Genomic DNA, 17,894 nt, shown 5'->3' with positions numbered 1-17,894 from the left:
AAATCTGTCTAAAAAATATTCAAACGAGACATTTCAGTTTTTCTTATTAATTGTTGTTAATTTTCTATTGATAGTTGATATCATTCTCACCATACAGTGCCATACAATTTTTTGATAACTGTTGATTTCGATTGCTGGGTTGCTTTAAAAGTTTGCGGCATTTCAATCACTTTAATCCACCCATTATCAGTCTAGTCTACCGATTAGTATTCAATCAGTTTGCTTCTTCTGAAACTAATGAGTCAATTTCAGCAAGATTTTTTTTTTGGGATAATTACATATAGACCACCCGAAATATCAATATTTACAAATTAACAACTCAGGTGATATTTTTGAACTACTGAACCGATGTATTTACATGTGCCACGATAAAATCATTAAGAATTTTTTTTTTTTTTGGAACTCCGGAGGAAATTTTATTAAAGCAAAACAAAGATACAAAGAACGGCTGGAGAAAACTCACTAAACACAAAATACAACACACGTAAAATAAAACCTAAAGAAATCTCATCCAAAAGGTACGACTCACGCCACCACAAAAAACAACACAATGAAGAAAAGACAACACGAGCCACTGAGAAGGTACACAAAAGATCATCACACTAAACAAGATGCAACTCAGAAAAGAAATCTGCAATCCAGCAAGAAAGGGGCAAAACAATCCTGCACAAGCTAAAAAGTGAGCAATTATAGAGCTGATACCTATAGGAGCTAAAGATAATTAAGAAGCCAAGATAAAGAGAAGAGCTAATAAGAACCTCATATGTACATGGGTAAGTAGCAAGCAAAAAACAAACAAATCTGGACCAAACCTGATAAGAAGATAATAGACTATAGGGAAAAGAAAACCTCAGCAGCAAGGGCCAAAGAAACTAAAAACCTTCCATCTTATCAGTACATCTAATCCATATAATCCAAAGGATAGAGGCAAAATTACTGAAAACCTGCTTGATAAAAAGCCAACCAGTATTAAAGCTTGATAGAGAAAAGCTGATCCAAAGATATTCTTGGGTAGCATTAGAATTAAAGCAGTGTTTACATTTGGAGGCAATAGATATTCATTTCCTTTGAATAATCAAGTCCACCAGTAAAAAACCCTTACATATTTTTCATATTAGAAGCGAGTTAGTGGTAGAAATTGTATTGCCCTGAATAAAGGTAGGTATTTAACTGTGGGTTTATTGAGTCTAATTAAATCCGAAGCTCCTAGCTTAATTTGAAGAATGAAAAATATGGGTTGGTGTTGAAATTTGATAAAAATATCAAATTTCAACAACTACCATTGAGAATTTGATAAAAATGAAAAATATGGGTTGGTTACCATTATTTTTGATATTTGAGTGAGAATTTGAAAAATGAATGAAAGGTGGTTTATTTGTAAATAGCAAGTTTTGGGTGGTCTCTATATAAATGACCATTTTGTTATAGAGGCATTTGCATGCATACCACATAACTCCTATGTATTTACATGTCTAGCACCTAGCTTAATTTTTATATTTTATACCACCCAAAATTTTCACATCACATCAAAAATAACATTATTTTAAAATATCATTATTTTAACTTTCAAAAGGTGAAAAACAACTTTTCAGGCATTGGTAAGGTGGCATATACGTAAAAATTGAAGTTTTTGTCAGATATGTAAATATGTAGGAATTAAGTGATGGATGTAAATATTCCTTATTTATTTGGTGATTTTGCATTGAAGCAAATAACAGTAGCCTGAAAATTAATGTATCTTTGGTGTTTTATTTTGCCTTGGCAAAATTCTGAATAGCATGGAGAGTTTCTGTATTTTTTGTAGAAGAAATTTGTCGATGCATGCTCAAAGGTACTTTTCCTGAGTTTTTTTTTTACTATTTACAAAACTAACACTGGCTTGATTTTGAACTACCAGACTGATGCATTTACCTGCCACGATCAAACCATTGAGAATATGATAAAACGTAAAAACATGGTTTGGGGTTATTTCATGAATTTTGATATTCAAGTTAGAAGTTGAAAAATGGATGAAAGATGGTGTTAGATTTGTGAACACAAATGTTTGGGGTATTATGCATGCAATTGCCCTTTTTTTCTTGGATATTTGCATTGGGATAATGTTTTCTGCTCTTAACAACACATTCTGTTCATCAAATTTGGATCTTCTGCGCAGAAACTTCAGGCTATTAAGAATTGTCATAAGAAAATGCTCTTTTTATTTTTAACAAACATGTTTAATCACCTGCTATTAAGCCTTGAAAGTGAGGAGTACTAAGTCAAGTGTTTGGTTGGCCATTATGATTGTTGTTGGTTGCAAGCTACGTAGAATAGCAAATAATAATTGCTTCATATAATATTGTTTGCCTAAATCCCAATTCTTGTGCTTCCATATTTGTTGGCTGCATCTCATATTGTGAGAAAATCAGTAACTGCTATCTTGCCCATCTTTAATGTATATTCATATCAGTAAAGTTTAGATTTTATTTCATGAATGGTGGTGTTGAAATTTGATATTATAAATTGAGCTAGTTGCTTTTATTTGTTTTGATTAGTTGACTAAAGAATAATGTAGAATTTTAAGGTTTCAAGATCACTAGTATATAGTTCAAATATTTAGAGGCTATCCAATTTGTTGTCATTGGAAATTATAGGATAGAATCTTTTATTTAATGTAAGCTAATGAAGAGTAAATGGCTTGTGAAGGACATAAAATATTTCAGCATTGGGGAGCAAATTATAACATATCTATGTTAATTTTATTGAAAATGAGTGCTTAAGAATGCTTAATGATTTTAGCATTTATTGGAGAACAATTTAACATTTATTGGAGATAATTCGAGTCATTTTAGGATTTTTTAGGACAAATTGACATTTAAAAATTAAGATAATTGTTCCTTAATTGTTTAAATTTATTCCTCCCAAGATTAAATATAATAAAAAAAATTATTTTTCTTAAAAAGATGTTGAAATTTTAAGTTTTTTGAACTAAATTATTTCAACTATAATTATTTACTCATCTTATATGAATAAAGATTGCATTGATATTATTGATTGTATGTGATTGTATATGGACAGGAATGAGCAATTTTTTTTTTTATTGAGAATAATACCAGGAACCAATTAAAACCCTGTGTATGTGAATTTAGTATTGAGGTAAATTTATGCACTATAAAGTAGGAAGAGAACAACAAATGATATTAAAATATTTATATATATATATATATCATAAGGTATATATCAGTTTACATAAATTAATGTTGGTGATAATTTTACTGTGATAAAAATTGGAGCGTTTATGTGAGTAAATATACGAAAGTTAAATATGTAACTATGGAAAAATTCTAAAATATGTATGTAAATCCTCATATTTATTCTAGAAACACATTTTAAAACCTTTTGACTTACCCTGATAAATTGGTTAAGGACATTTATGGCTTTTCTGTAAACCAAAAAGTTTAAGGTCCGGGCATGGGACAATCACACAAGGCCGAAATGCAGCGTCCCTGTCCCTACAACCCATCTCCAAGTTCTTCTAATCTCCTCAACAATTTTCTCAATGCCATTCGTTTACTCCTCGTATCTCTACTCGAATTTGTGGCAGAAAAGATGATGAATTTACACCATCATCAAACTATCATTGCACTAAATACTTTGAAACCTCGACATTCTCATGAGAACTAAGAAGGTGCTCTTCTATTCTTGTTACACCCCTCTTCTTTAATCACCTTATTGTAATAGCTGGACTTTAGACATACATGCGTCTAGCAGCCCGCTGCAATTTCATTTTGCACACACTGTTTACACATCATGACTTTTCTAGTAATATTGTAATTATCCTTTTATCTCTATAACTATTTTTTTTTAGAAAATAAATAATAATAAAAAAGGAAATATGAAATATTCAAATAAACACGAAATACAAAATAAACAGAGTGCAAAAAAATAAAAAGGTTTAGGAAAGGAAAACATTATATGGTTACATGCAAGCAGGAAGAGGAAATACTGTGGAGATTACACAAAACATACTAAAAAACTCAAATGGAACTGAATAAGGAACAAATCAAAAATGAAGATTCAAAGAATCAAAACCCAAATGGTTGGAATAAAAAAATGAATGTGATGATGTTTACAACAGTTAACAAACATAAGAATGAACATTTAAATTATACAAATGTTAAAATGCACATTTTCCTTCAAAAGGTTATGTAGACTGAACACTTAAATTATGCATTTTATTGGGGTGATGGTTTTGCTAAAATCTGTGTTGCTACGATAACATCAAGGTATTTGTGTTGTTCTAAGCAATTGAAGTATTTTCACTTTAAAAAGGCAAAATACTCGTTTCATTAAAATTACAAAAAAAAAAAAAATCTTTTCATTGTAACTCGATTGTTGTTTCCATTCAATAGTTCAATAGGAATAGCTCAACTATCAATAATTTCGTCAAAAGAAATAGCTTCCTTGTAGTGACTAATATTTAGCTAGCAAGTAAATCATGATCATTTAAATCAAACTCTAAGGGGTGGTTGTTTGGGATCAATTTCACTTTTTATTTTTTAGTTTATTATTATTATTTTTTAAAGTACGAGCTTATTTAGTGTACATTTTGTATGTTTTTGTATTTAGTATTTAAAGACAAATCAACTTGTTTTAAAACACACCTAAACAACTTCTGTGCTTTAAGTATTTCTAAAAACAAGTATCACCTCCAAACTAATTAAAAGAAAATAAAAAAAATGAAAACCAAAAAATAAAAAACGAAATAAAAGAGTGATTCCAAACACCACATAAGAGTAGTTTTGCATATTTAACTCATCAAATTTTCTTTGAACAAAACTACACAACTATATGACATGCACGATGAATCTAACAATGAAGTCTCAATTTCTAAAAGAAAGGCTAAGAAAACCAACTAAATGACTGAATACTACAAAAATAGTTAATGAAATAGCATTTACAAGAAAATCTGGGGTTAAAAGCATTTTTTGTTGACTAGTGCACCTATATGAAATGGGGTTAGTTCTCGAATATATATGCAGATAGAAGGTATTTAAAGGATTGTAAATCATAATATTCTCATTCAGGTTTCTAACGACCTATAAAATTCACAATCATTTTAGAGAGAAGGCCTGATGGGATTGTGATTTTGCCCATCTGCACAATATTTGACTATAAATTTTACCACATAATTTGTGTGGCACATGGTTACTAACAAGAATCTTAAAGTCAAGTTAGACCGACTATATTTTTTTGACTAAAAGTGTACTGCGGTTACAATAATCCGAGATGACATAAAAATGAATTTTGACAAGATTTGCTCCCCTTTCACAACAATCTCTATGTCAATGTGGGGACCACCACTTGGCATCCCTAGTCCAATGTAGTTTTCTCCCTCTATTGGTTGTCCCCAATTTTCCTAATTGTTCCAATATCTCTTAGCCCAGCTTCTAGATTTTTAGAGAGCAATCCTAATTATCCAGCAAAAAAAAGTCCAATTTCATAGCTTCGTACAAAAGGATGCTTTCTAATTCTGACCTATATCGAAAATTCGTCCCAAAATTAAGGTCTATAATCATATCAAACATACCAATAATGCAAGCACATTCCTTAATCACAAATCTTCTCAAATATCCCCAGATGTAATCTCGTTAGGAGGAGCTTGCTCTTCCGGAAAGCTCAGACCCCAAAATTAAAATAAATCATATTCAAATCTCCATTTCTTCAAGAGGAAAACTCCAAGAAGACGTACTCTCAGTCTATCTTCCTTTGATACTTTTGGTCTAATAGAGTGCCTTGGTGAAGACGATTGATCCTCTATTACGGACGCTAGTAGAAATCTTTTGAAGTCCACAAGTTTCTAGCATCTTCATTGGGAATTTTTTTTGTTTCAAAATAAATATATGTCCTCGATTTAGCCTATTCACTAAGTTCAATCATCTAAAGTCAAAACCCAAATTCTCTCTACAACATCAAGTTTACAATAAATCAAATCAATGTTTTAACTCACAAGTTTAAGAATCAAGCCTAGAAATAAAATACGGCAAGTCAAAAGCCCTGAGCTAAAGATCAACTTCTCAAATGCATAAAATAAAGCAACAAAAGTTTGAAGATTGATCTGAAGTTTATTTATCTAGTTCAGCAAGCCTAGACATCATATTGGCCAGTCACTTAGTTCAGAAGCCCACAAACTAGAGCTAAACAAAAAGCTCATTAAGTTCAAAATACCGATCGTATGTTGTAATAATATAGCTCAATAAGCCTAAGAACAAACCAAAGCGAGTTTTTGAACACATATAAAATTCACAGTTATGTTTGTAGTCAAAAATTCAAGTAAGATTACACAACAAAATAGTAAGCAAATGCATTTGTATGTTTTCCAGTTGGTTAAGAGAAAATATAGCATAATGAGATCTGCAAATGTAGACTTAGGGGTTGATACTGAAAAGCTATCCCGGTATCATGAAAAGCTTGTCTCAATAAGTTTAACTTGTCTCCACTATAGAAAATGAAGAAAACTTCATTTCTCTCAATAATTTACGTAGTGAATAAATGTCAATGAAGGCAAGACTAGTTTCTTGCCTCGATATTCACAAGTGCAAATTTACTTGCACTAGAAATTTGGGATGTCAAAACAAGATATCAATCTTATAAACCACAGTTATGAGTGCATCCAATAAAACAAACAATAATGGATAACAAATGAGAAGAAAGTATGAATGACGTTTGCAGCTGAAGGAATTAGGGAACATAATTTAAAGCAATTTTCCATGTTGAATTGGCCTTTGTATAGGCATCAAATAAAATTGACTTCAAATATTTTGTAATAAATAGACAAATGTACACTCCGAACTCGTTAATCCTAAAAAAATAAGGTGCTCATGCTAGGAAATTGAAACTTCCAAGGAAATGCAAGGCAAACATCATTAGCCTAGATACCAAGCAAACATGATTTAGCTTTAGCAGGAGATATTTAAGAAATTGGGTGCAATGATCTGGAACTAAAAAAGAAATTAAAGAAGTATTATCTGCAAAAGGAGGAGCTCTCAACATAGAAGAAGCAAGGATTGCAGCATTGAGGCTTGGAGATGGGATGATGTAGTGAATATAGTGAAGTGAATGTGGCAGATAATAATAGGCATATGACATTGAATTGCTAATAAAGCATCTAGATAAGAGGTGCAGTAAAATCATCAGCCTAATCCCAATAATACATTTTTGAGCTCTTTATGAATTCTCTGTTGCCATTGATTTATGTTGACGTATAATGTAAATTTTGTTGAACAACTTCTATCAATGTTCCACCTTAGGACAATATTCCTTCTCCTTCAAATCCTTTTACACTAATTTTATTGTCACACTAATGGGTCTATTTTCTAGCCTTCAATGCACATGTTCACACCACTTAAATCTATAATCAACTACTTTATTTTTAATAAATGCTACTACTCCAACATGTTTTTAATGCAATTATTATTCCACACTCTATCTTCTCTTAATCTTGTTGCACATCCATTTAAACGTTCTCAATTCTACCCTGCTTGACTTGCTTAGCTATCATGATTGTTTCTATTATGCAACCCTCAAATCCATATACCATAGCTAGTTAATAGCAATCTTATAAAATTTACTATGTTAGTCTCCATGGCAACCTGTTATTGCATAATACTCCAAATGTACACTCGCATTTTAACCACATAGCATTAGCAATAGAAGTTAATCTTCATTCATATGCTTATAATTATATATAACAAATCGAAGATTGTTAATACCTATCACAGTAAAATATTATTATTTTTAAATAATTTTCACTAATAATTGTTAATTTTACCATAAAATCAATCTTCTACTGATTCTAAGATTTATCATTAAAACAATTTCTTTATTTTCTAACATCCCACCTACTTTAGTAAATATTGCTCTAATAGTAACCATGCTTTTTACAAAAAGCAAACGCAAGGATACCTCATTTTGAATGTCATTTGTAAATATTTTCATGATGAACTAAAATGATATAGACTCAATGTCAATCTTCGATGTAGTCACTCTAATAGAAATATCTTTTACAACCATGCATCTAATCTAATACATGTTGGTGCCCTAATGTGAAAATCTTTAATACCTTTAGACTTCATGCCTTTTCACACTTTTTCTTTAGTAGATAAATAATAAATTTCAAGGTACTCAAACATACAATTTCTCAAAATAAACAAAAAAACATACTTAATAGGATGCACTATGAGAAATTCATGTACATGACCGCTCAATTGTAAGCAGAGAGCATTATGAGTGTAAATGCCCAAATTTTTGTTATTTATGATGCTAACTCAAAATTTAATGAAAGCGAAAAAATATTGGTTGAGATTTATTGTGCTCTTCAAAAAAAAAAAAAAAACTGGATGTTAATTTTTGTACATTAATCAAATTTTAAGTGTTTTAGTTCGACTTTATGTTAAGAAAGACAGAGGTAGACCTAGGAGAATTGGGCTTATTATATAAAAAATGATCTTAATTTCTTATAACTAAATGAAAATATGACGCTAAATTGGACACAATGGAGAAAAAGGATTCATGTAGCCATAGTGGGATTACGACTTTGTTGTTTTTGTTGCTATTGTTGTTGTAATCAAATTTCAAGTGTTATACATATAATTGTTCCTTAACAGTTTTGAGGCTCTATCGAATTTTTGATTATGGTAGATTAGATCATATATAGAAGTATAAACTAGGAACACCATTGTGTGTTTATAACGTCTATATCTCAATTCAACTTAAAAACAAATTGAATAACAATGCTATCTAATACAAAGTCAAGCTTTTTTGTTGAAACTTATAAACTAGGATGCATAAAAATAAGCATTGGCTTGTATGCTCTTACAAACTAGCATGAAAATGAACAATAGCAGCTCAAGCATCAAGGAGAACAAAGAGAAAGAGACCAAGATAACATTTCAGTGGGCTAATGAATAACTAATCATTTAACCCTAATCATAGGCATACAATCAACCACAGATCTAACTAGATTGTCATGAAGCACAAAGCTATCCACCAACCAAGTTTTAACATGATGCATGATGATTGACAACTCCAAACATTAAAAATAATATATAAAATATGTAGAAATTATTTTAGATGATGAACAACGGACCAAAAGTGATAATAGTTTAAGAATTTGAACATTTGTTGAAAAGAGAGAATTCCAAAATAAAAGGACCAATGGTGCAAAAAAAATGAGGTGCAAAAATAAAACAAATCGGCGAGTCAAAGGAGTAGGTCAAACGGTAAGCGAACAAAAATGATGACCCTCAAAAATAGAAGAAAAGATGAGTCTTCAGCTGTAGACCAATGCCTATTACTTACAAAAATAACAATAATTTTCATGGGCAATCCAACATTGGGTTGCAAAGAATTGTAATTAGGGAGTCACAGGCTTGTATTAGGACAAGGAATTTGAAGTCCTCAACTTTATTGTTTAAAATACTAAAAAAAAAAAGATTGGACAAATTTTTGTGGAAATTTAGGAGGATTGGTGAAAAGTAGGGCCAAACCGACCATCCAAGGAGTGTTGGATGAATTAATTGTAGACAATTTGGAAAACTCAATTAATTTTTATTCTCTTTCTAATTAAATTTATTTCATAATTATTTTATTTTCATGTTTAGACTAGATATATTTGGTAGGCTTGTAAATTATAGATTGATTTCCCTAAATATCTGGCCTATTGGTGAAGATTGGTAATAAGAATAATGTGAAAATTCCCTCCCATGTTCTTCTTCATGCTATCAGAGCAACATTGAATTGTTTTATCTGTGTCTGCTATGTTCATCGTCATCTGCATCTTCGATTTTGTTTGAAGGTTTCGTCAGCTTCGAACAACGTCTGCAAAGCTTTGAACGACGGTAGGCTTCTTCTTGCATTGTGCGTGTCAATCGGAAGAATCGACATTTTTGACGTCATCATCTGCATTGCTCGATGACCTCAGCTCCATCTTCAAAGGAGGCCTTCCCATTATAAGGAAACAAACCCTAGTTCTCCTTCAGTCGGTAGACCTTCCTCTGCCCACACTTACAGCCACTGAACCTCTCCAACAGCCGTCCAACAGCCGGAATCCTCCCTGCAGCAGCCAAAATCCCTCCAACCAGCCTGAAGCCCTCCTCTGCAGCCAACTTCTTTATCCAAACCTAAACGTGCATCGTGTTTATGACCAAGTATGGAATGAAGACATCTAGTTCTACTTCGTAGGTTAGTTTTGAATCAAAGACCAAGAATTCTATCCAAACAACCATTGAACTCTCTTCCTTTATCTTAAACCATAAACTCAATGACCATAACTTTCTTTAATGGTCTAAGCCTGTTTAAGTACATTTGTGGAGAAGGAAAAGAGAAACATCTCACAAGAGATGACATGGTTCATGAGCTCACTGAACCTAATCATCGCACATGAAAGATTCAAAATCATATGATTATGTCTTAGCTAGTCAACTCAATGACCACGGAAGTAGGAAAAATTTTCTTGCTCTAGGAAACAACCAAAGTAATGTGGAAGATTGCAAGAGAAACTTATTCAAGCACTGAAAATACTACAATATTGTTTGAAATCGAAAACAAACTACAAGATTGTCTTCAAGGAGAGTTGAGTGTCACCCAATAATTCAATGCTTTGACAAAGTATTAGCTATAATTGAATATATTTGAGAGATGTGAAAATATCCACATGATGTAGTGATGTATAAATCCATCATTGAGAAGAAGAGAACTTTCAAATTCCTGGAGAGATTAAAGAATTGGACAACGTGAGAAAGAGGATCATGAGAATAAAACCTCTTCCATCTACCCGTGATGTTTTTGTTGAAGTTAGATGAGAAGGGAGTAAAAAGAAGCTTATGATGCCTGGAAATGGGAGTTTACCAAGTGCTGAAAGCTCAACTCTATACTCCCATAATTCTTCCCATAACTTAAAATTCAAGAAGAATCATCGTACATGTGACTATTGTAAAAAAAAAAAATTAAGCACCTCAAAGACATGTTGGATTCCATGGAAAGTCTACAGATTGTAAACCTAAACGTGAAATGAGAAATCAAGAGAGCAAGTCTAATGTTGTTGCTACTACATTTGAAGAGTCGGCTGACCCATTCTCCAAGGAACAACTTGAAGTACTAAAACACTCATTGGGGGAAATTAAGTACAACACACCAGCCTCATGACACACCAACCTAATATATCCTTATCCAATTTTACTAGAAATGGGAGATTTAGAACTTGGATCATAGATTCAAAAGATTATGATCATATGGCTCGAGACATAAAAGCTCTTAGTCAACTATGAAAAGTCTTCTACATCTAGATTTGTAGACGTACAGATGGATCACACTCAACAATTGTTGGAAAAGAAGATCTGGAGCTCTCTCAGGATATTACTATTTCTTCAATTTTATATGTTCCATAGTTGAACTGTAATTTAATTCAAATTAGTAAGCTTACTCATGATATGAAATGTATAACTAAATTCCTTACAAGCTCTTGTGAATTTAAGGTGGCTGATTTGGGGAAATGTGATTGAAAGTGCTGAAATACATCAAAACCTACAATTACTCAAGGAAAATCTCTATCTAAACACACAAGTGATCTCACCTTCAGCTTTTCCTAAAGTACATGATTTTGTTGGTCCATGTTTGTTGAAAAACAAGTCATGTTATGACATTATCGCCTAGGTCATCCCAATTGCAATTATGTTCCAAAGTTGTATCCTCATTTAATTATCAATAAAAACTTAGTAGTTATAAATGTGAGATTTGTCAACCTGCCAATCACACTAGAAATGTTTACCCCATGACCCAGTACAAACCCTCACATCCTTTTTTCTATTATATATTTGAGAACTTCCAAAAGTAGAACTCTAAGTAGGGCTAGATGATTTATCTCGTTCATTGACGATAACACTAGAACCACTTAGGTACTCTTAATGAAGGAGAAATCTGAAATAGCCAAATCTTTCAAACCTTCCATGACATGATTCATACTCAATTATGATGCAAAATTTAAATCTTCAAAACTAATAATACAAAGGAATATTTTAACTCTATCAATGGATCATACCTCTCAAAAAAATAGCATCCATGTGAGTTTATGTATTGACAACGCATAACAAAATGGGATAACTGGGAGAAGGAATAAACATCTTCTTGAGGTATCCCGCTCAATATGATTTCACATTAAGTTACAAAATATTTTTGGTGGGAAGCAGTTCTTACTGCAACATGCAATCAAATGCCTAGTTAGGTATTTAATTTCAAAACACAATTTCATGTCTTAATGGATGCCTATCCCCAACATCTGAGCTTTCTCTTCTACTATATCATTTAAAATTTTTTGGTGCATTTTTTGTTCACATCCATTCCAAAATATTACAACTTTAGGGATGTCACATTTTTTGAAAATCAATTATACTATCTGAAATCTAATTTCAAGGGGAGTATTCAAATGAAAATAACTTTTGGGACACAATGACGCCTACACTATCTCACAATCTACCCATCTTCCCACCTAGCCCTTTTATCTCCCAATCAACACTACATGAAAATATCTTAGTTGAGAATGTCCAACCAACCCAACTTAAAGTTCATAACAAAGAATTTCATGTGTACACGAGGAGAAAGTAAAATCATGAGCAAGTGGCAGACAACTTGCCAAGACAAAACTGCTCAAGCCAAAAATCGAATCCACACTCACCTAAAATTTCAGGTGAGGAGTTTAGAACTCACGAGTTATTTCTTTCCTCTTCTGGTGATGAGGAAAAAAAAGTTGTACTATATACTATATATCAATTCAAGAGTATGTAGCTTATGAAAAGCTATCCTTGCCTGCCCTATAAATTTTTTTTATCTAACCTTGATAGCGTGCAGATTATTAAATCATTAATCAAACTCTTAAAAATCCAGGATGAATGAAAATAATTGAAGATGAGATTTAAACACTAAAGCATAATGAAACATGATCTTTTACTAAACTTTATCACGATAAGAGGTCAATTGGATGCAAATAGATATTCAACATTAAATACAAAGCTAATGTTGGTATTGAGAAATTCAAAGCTAGATTGGTTGCAAAAGATTTCACTCAAGCTTATGGGATTGACCTTCATGAGACATTTGCACCAATTGTCAAACTGAACACTCCCAGTAGCAGTTAACAAGAAGTTGAGACTGCATCAGTTTGACATAAAAAAATGTCTTCCTGAATGAGGATCTTGAATAAGTGTACATAAAAATACTACTAAGATTTGAGAATAATTCTGACAAACACCTAGTATGCAAATACAATAAGTCTCCTTATGGTCTTAAGCAATCATGAAGGGCATTGTTTGAAAGATTTGCTAAAACTATGAGATCTAATAAATATTCTCAAAGTTAAGCTAATCATACGGTGTTCATAAAACACACTCAGGGAGATAAGATTGTTGCACTAAAAGTATATATGGATGATACAATTCTTATAAGTGACGATGAAAGGAAAATTCTTAAAATTAAAGAAGTACTTGCCAATGAGATTGAAATAAAAAACCTATGATCCATGAGATATTTCCTAGGTATAGAGATAATAAGGTCCAAGAAGAGCATTGTTATATCATAGAGAAAATACATCCTAGATTTGTTAAAGGAGCCAAAGATAATTGGATGCAAACATGTTAATACTCTAATGGATCCAATCAAGAATTCTAGTAAGGGAGAAGAAAGTATATCTGTGGATAAAGAAATATATCAACAATTGGTAAGAAAACCCATCTGTCATAAACTAGGCCAAATATTGTATACTCTGTCAGTATTGTGAGCCAACATATGAATAACTAAAATGAAGACAATTTGGAGATGGTGTACAGGATCCTGTAATTTTTTTAGAAAACTACTAGTTATCAATTAATTTTTTAAAGAACCAGAAACAAAAATAGAAGTCAATACTGATATAAATTGGGTGGGGAACACACTAAGAGAAGATCCACCACAAGTTATTGCTCCTATGTACAGGAAAATCTGGTCACGTGAAGAAGAAACAAGCTATTGTCTCTAGAAATAGTGCAGAATCAGAGTATAGGGCAATTGCCTTAGAAATCTGTGAAGAGAGGGATCTGGATTCACAAATTACTGAGAGAATTGGGGTGTACATCTAATAGGCCTATACAAATATTTTGTGATAGTCAAGCAACTATCAATAATGCCAAGAACCCTGTGCATCGTGACATGACATAATGAAATTTATAGAAATTTTATCTTTGAAAATGTCAATTATGGAATTACAACTAAGTTATATCTCGACAAACCAAGTTGTTAATGTCTTCACCGAGGCTCTTCTTTTAAGCAACTTCTTAGAGTTAATACCAAGCTTAGTCACTATAACAACTATGACTTAGTTTGAGGGGGAGTGTGGCCTCCTTTCCATGGTGGGCCCAAGCCGACCATCCTAAGAGTGATGCATGGATTAACTATAGATAATATAGGAAACTCCTTGATTAATTTTTATTCTCTTCCTATTTATATTTATTTCATAATTACTTTCTTTCCATGTTTAGGCTAGATCTATTTGGTAAGACTGCACATTAGGAGGAACCTGTTTCCCTATATATGTAGCATCATGGGCAAATATTGGTAATAAGAATGACATAAATACTCTCCCATGTTTTTTTTCAATTTTAGTAAATGGAATGGAGGATCTTGAATTTGAATGGAACATAAATATGGTTTAAATTTGTTGAAGATTTAGGTAGAGGAAAGGAGCAAAGAGACGGAAGTGACCAATTGGTGGACTTAAATGTGATTCTTTGCATGGGGAGCATGCAAAAGGTGAGTGTCATATGGTTACATAAAGAATGAGGAAAGGGGGCTTATAACCATAGAGAAACGAAGAAACTTATTTCTCACCCTTAAGTCTCACAATAATGGGAAAATAAATAAACACGAAATAATGGATGAGGTCATGAGAATGATGATGTGGACATCATAGATTGATGACAAACATAATAGAAAAAGGAAGAGACTTAGTTAATAAGGAGATAATGCCATGATTAGAAAACAATTTAATATTCTTCAATGACTACTACTTGAATTTAAAAACCTCTTTCTCAGGCAAAATAATAATGAGCGAGACAAGAAAAAAAGAAAGATGGTGATGATATTTAAACCTTAACTTATCGAAGAGAATAATCCAATGTGATGAAAAACCCAAAAAAGGTAAAGAAGAGGTTGAGATAATCAAAATAATTAATGAATCAAGGGAAGAGCAACAAAGATGATAGAGAGAAGGCCAACAATTAGGATAGAGGGGAGAATTGATCTCCAGCTAAATGAAAGTCAACTCTTAATGCCCAAAAATATGAAATTATAACACAAGGCATTTAATTTAAACTAAATAACTATTTATAGGGACAATAAAATACTAATAATAATGGCAAAAAGACAAGCATAACAACAATCCCAACAACTAATCTGCCACTAATAGATACCATCCATACAATTAAACAAGTTAATAAAGTGAAGGTGTCCCCACACTTATATCCTTACCCTTATATCAAGGATCTTGCCGAGTTGTTCAGCCACATTCACTTAAATCCAAATATTATTGCATAAAAAGCTATTTATTTACAATCCATGAGTAGTGCAATGACTTTTCTTTCATTCACTGACTCAAATATAGCAACTCTTGTTTGAAAAAAAGCAGAAACGAAAAAACTAAGTGTAAGTTAAATGCGGCAACAACCAAGCCCCTAGCTATACCACTAAGAGCAACAAGATTTTCAAACTTCATAAAAGCAAGCTTGCCAAAGAAAAATATCTCTTTCTACCCCCTACTAAAGGCAAAGAGAAAGAAGCTATCCCATAACTACTTAGGTGATTGGCATAGACCGTCAAGAGCAAAAATCATCACCATAGGAAATGGTCATGAAAGAAACTTTCACAATAGCAAGAAAATTCTTTTTCCCAGGTGTAGATTTAATCTCAAACAAATAAAACAAATGGCGCCCATAAATTGAATGAGGGCATAATGATCGCTTGGTTCACTGCTAGGTATTTCATTGTCAAATGAATCTTAGGCTTTAGAGTTCAGATGACACAACGTGTTTAAATTGCGTGTTTGAATTTTGTTACTCTACTATGTCAAGTGTCAGGGAACACGTCCAAACAAAAGTGGCTAAGAGGGAGGGGGATGAGGACTTTCATCTTCAATCATATCTACCTTAAACCCTAAATTCTCAAAGTTCTGTTAAGTTCCACTCATTTTAAAGGAAAAAAGAAGCCCCAACAACAGCCATATATGGTAGTTCAAAACTACTAAAACTTGGGTACTATTTTTGGTAGCCTTTAATATGATAAGTACTTTGTTTCTATAGATCTGAGACTAAAACATGACATAATGATGATGATGACATTAGTATGACACGTTATATAATACTAAATAAATTGATATGAGTAAAGCCACAAGGCTATCAACTTAAAACTGAAATCTTGCACACCAACTTTAAACGTTCAATAGTAAAGCATCAAGCATGATATAGAGAGCATTTGTTAAGATTAACATTCAAGTAATCATGGAATTGAGACTCAAATCATCATGAACTTTGTAAACTAGTACAAGCATTGTAATAAAAAAATCACTCATCCTAAGATCTTGTTTCAATAAATCACAGGGAATGGAGTTTCATCTAAGGATGGCCTCAATTATCCTTTCATAAGTTTACCAGTCATGGACAACTAGGGCTTTGACAAACAAAGCCAGTTAGTTACAATTACATTTCAACTCCTACAGTTAGCAAAAACTAACAAAACCACAACTCTGATTTGTAACAAAAACAAATATTGAAAGTTATATGCTGTAAAATCACCTAGTTGATGGCTGCACAATCATTTGCCACATACTTGAATGGCAGCTTGCTATATTTTTTTAGGGTAGCAATAATTATATTACATAAAAAAAAGCACAACATATCAACATTGCCCGCATTAAGTAAGAATTACATTGGGGTGGACAGCACAATACCGTGGATATAACCAGTTTGTTCAAAGCTTACAATTAATGGTGCTTCAACACAATACAATAGCATGCCATAATGATATGTGGTGAGAACTATCAAGCATGATCTAAAATACGAAGGAACACAAATTTAAAATCAATGGGGCATAGCATGCCAAATAGGCACATGAAAAAAAAGACACCCATAGCACCTTAAAAGACATTTGCAGGCATGCATTACCTATTCTGGATTGGTGTGAAACTTTTCATTCATTCATGCTGAGCATTTCCGCTATTAAACCTATTCTTCACAAATTATTTTAAATAACTTCCATCCATGTAACCTTAAATATACCTTTTTTTTTCTTTGTAATCCTTTGATACTAAATTTATTGACTCATCTAATGGGAGCATTTTCTACTCCTTATTGCAAATGAAAATATGACACTAAATAGGACACAATGGAGAAAAAAGATTCATGTGGACGACCCCACGTAGTGGCATTAAGGCTTTCTTGTTGTTGTTGTATTGCACATGTCCAAATGGCCTAAAGTATATTTTAAGTTAACTTATCTTCAATGGATACCATTCCAACCTTTCTTCTAATATAATAGTTTCTTAATTTATCATTTTTAATGTTGCCATGCATCTATTTTAACATTCTCATTTATGTTGCAATCAACATAGCTATCAATAACTTAATTATAGCGTAACATACATATCCATACAACATCTTTGGCCTAATTACAATTTTATAAGAGTTTATTTATAAGCTTCCATAACATCCTCTTATCACATACAACTTCGAAGGCACTTGTCAATCTTAATCATTTAGCCTGAACACCAGAAACTATATCATAATATATATCTCTATTATTTGACAATAAATCTAAGATACATAAACAAGTCACATATC

This window comes from Phalaenopsis equestris, unplaced genomic scaffold (genome assembly GCF_001263595.1).
Source record: "Phalaenopsis equestris unplaced genomic scaffold, ASM126359v1 Scaffold000381, whole genome shotgun sequence".
Taxonomy (NCBI): Eukaryota; Viridiplantae; Streptophyta; class Magnoliopsida; order Asparagales; family Orchidaceae; genus Phalaenopsis; species Phalaenopsis equestris.
The sequence above is the reverse complement of the archived record's forward strand: the minus strand, read 5'-3'. Positions refer to the sequence as shown.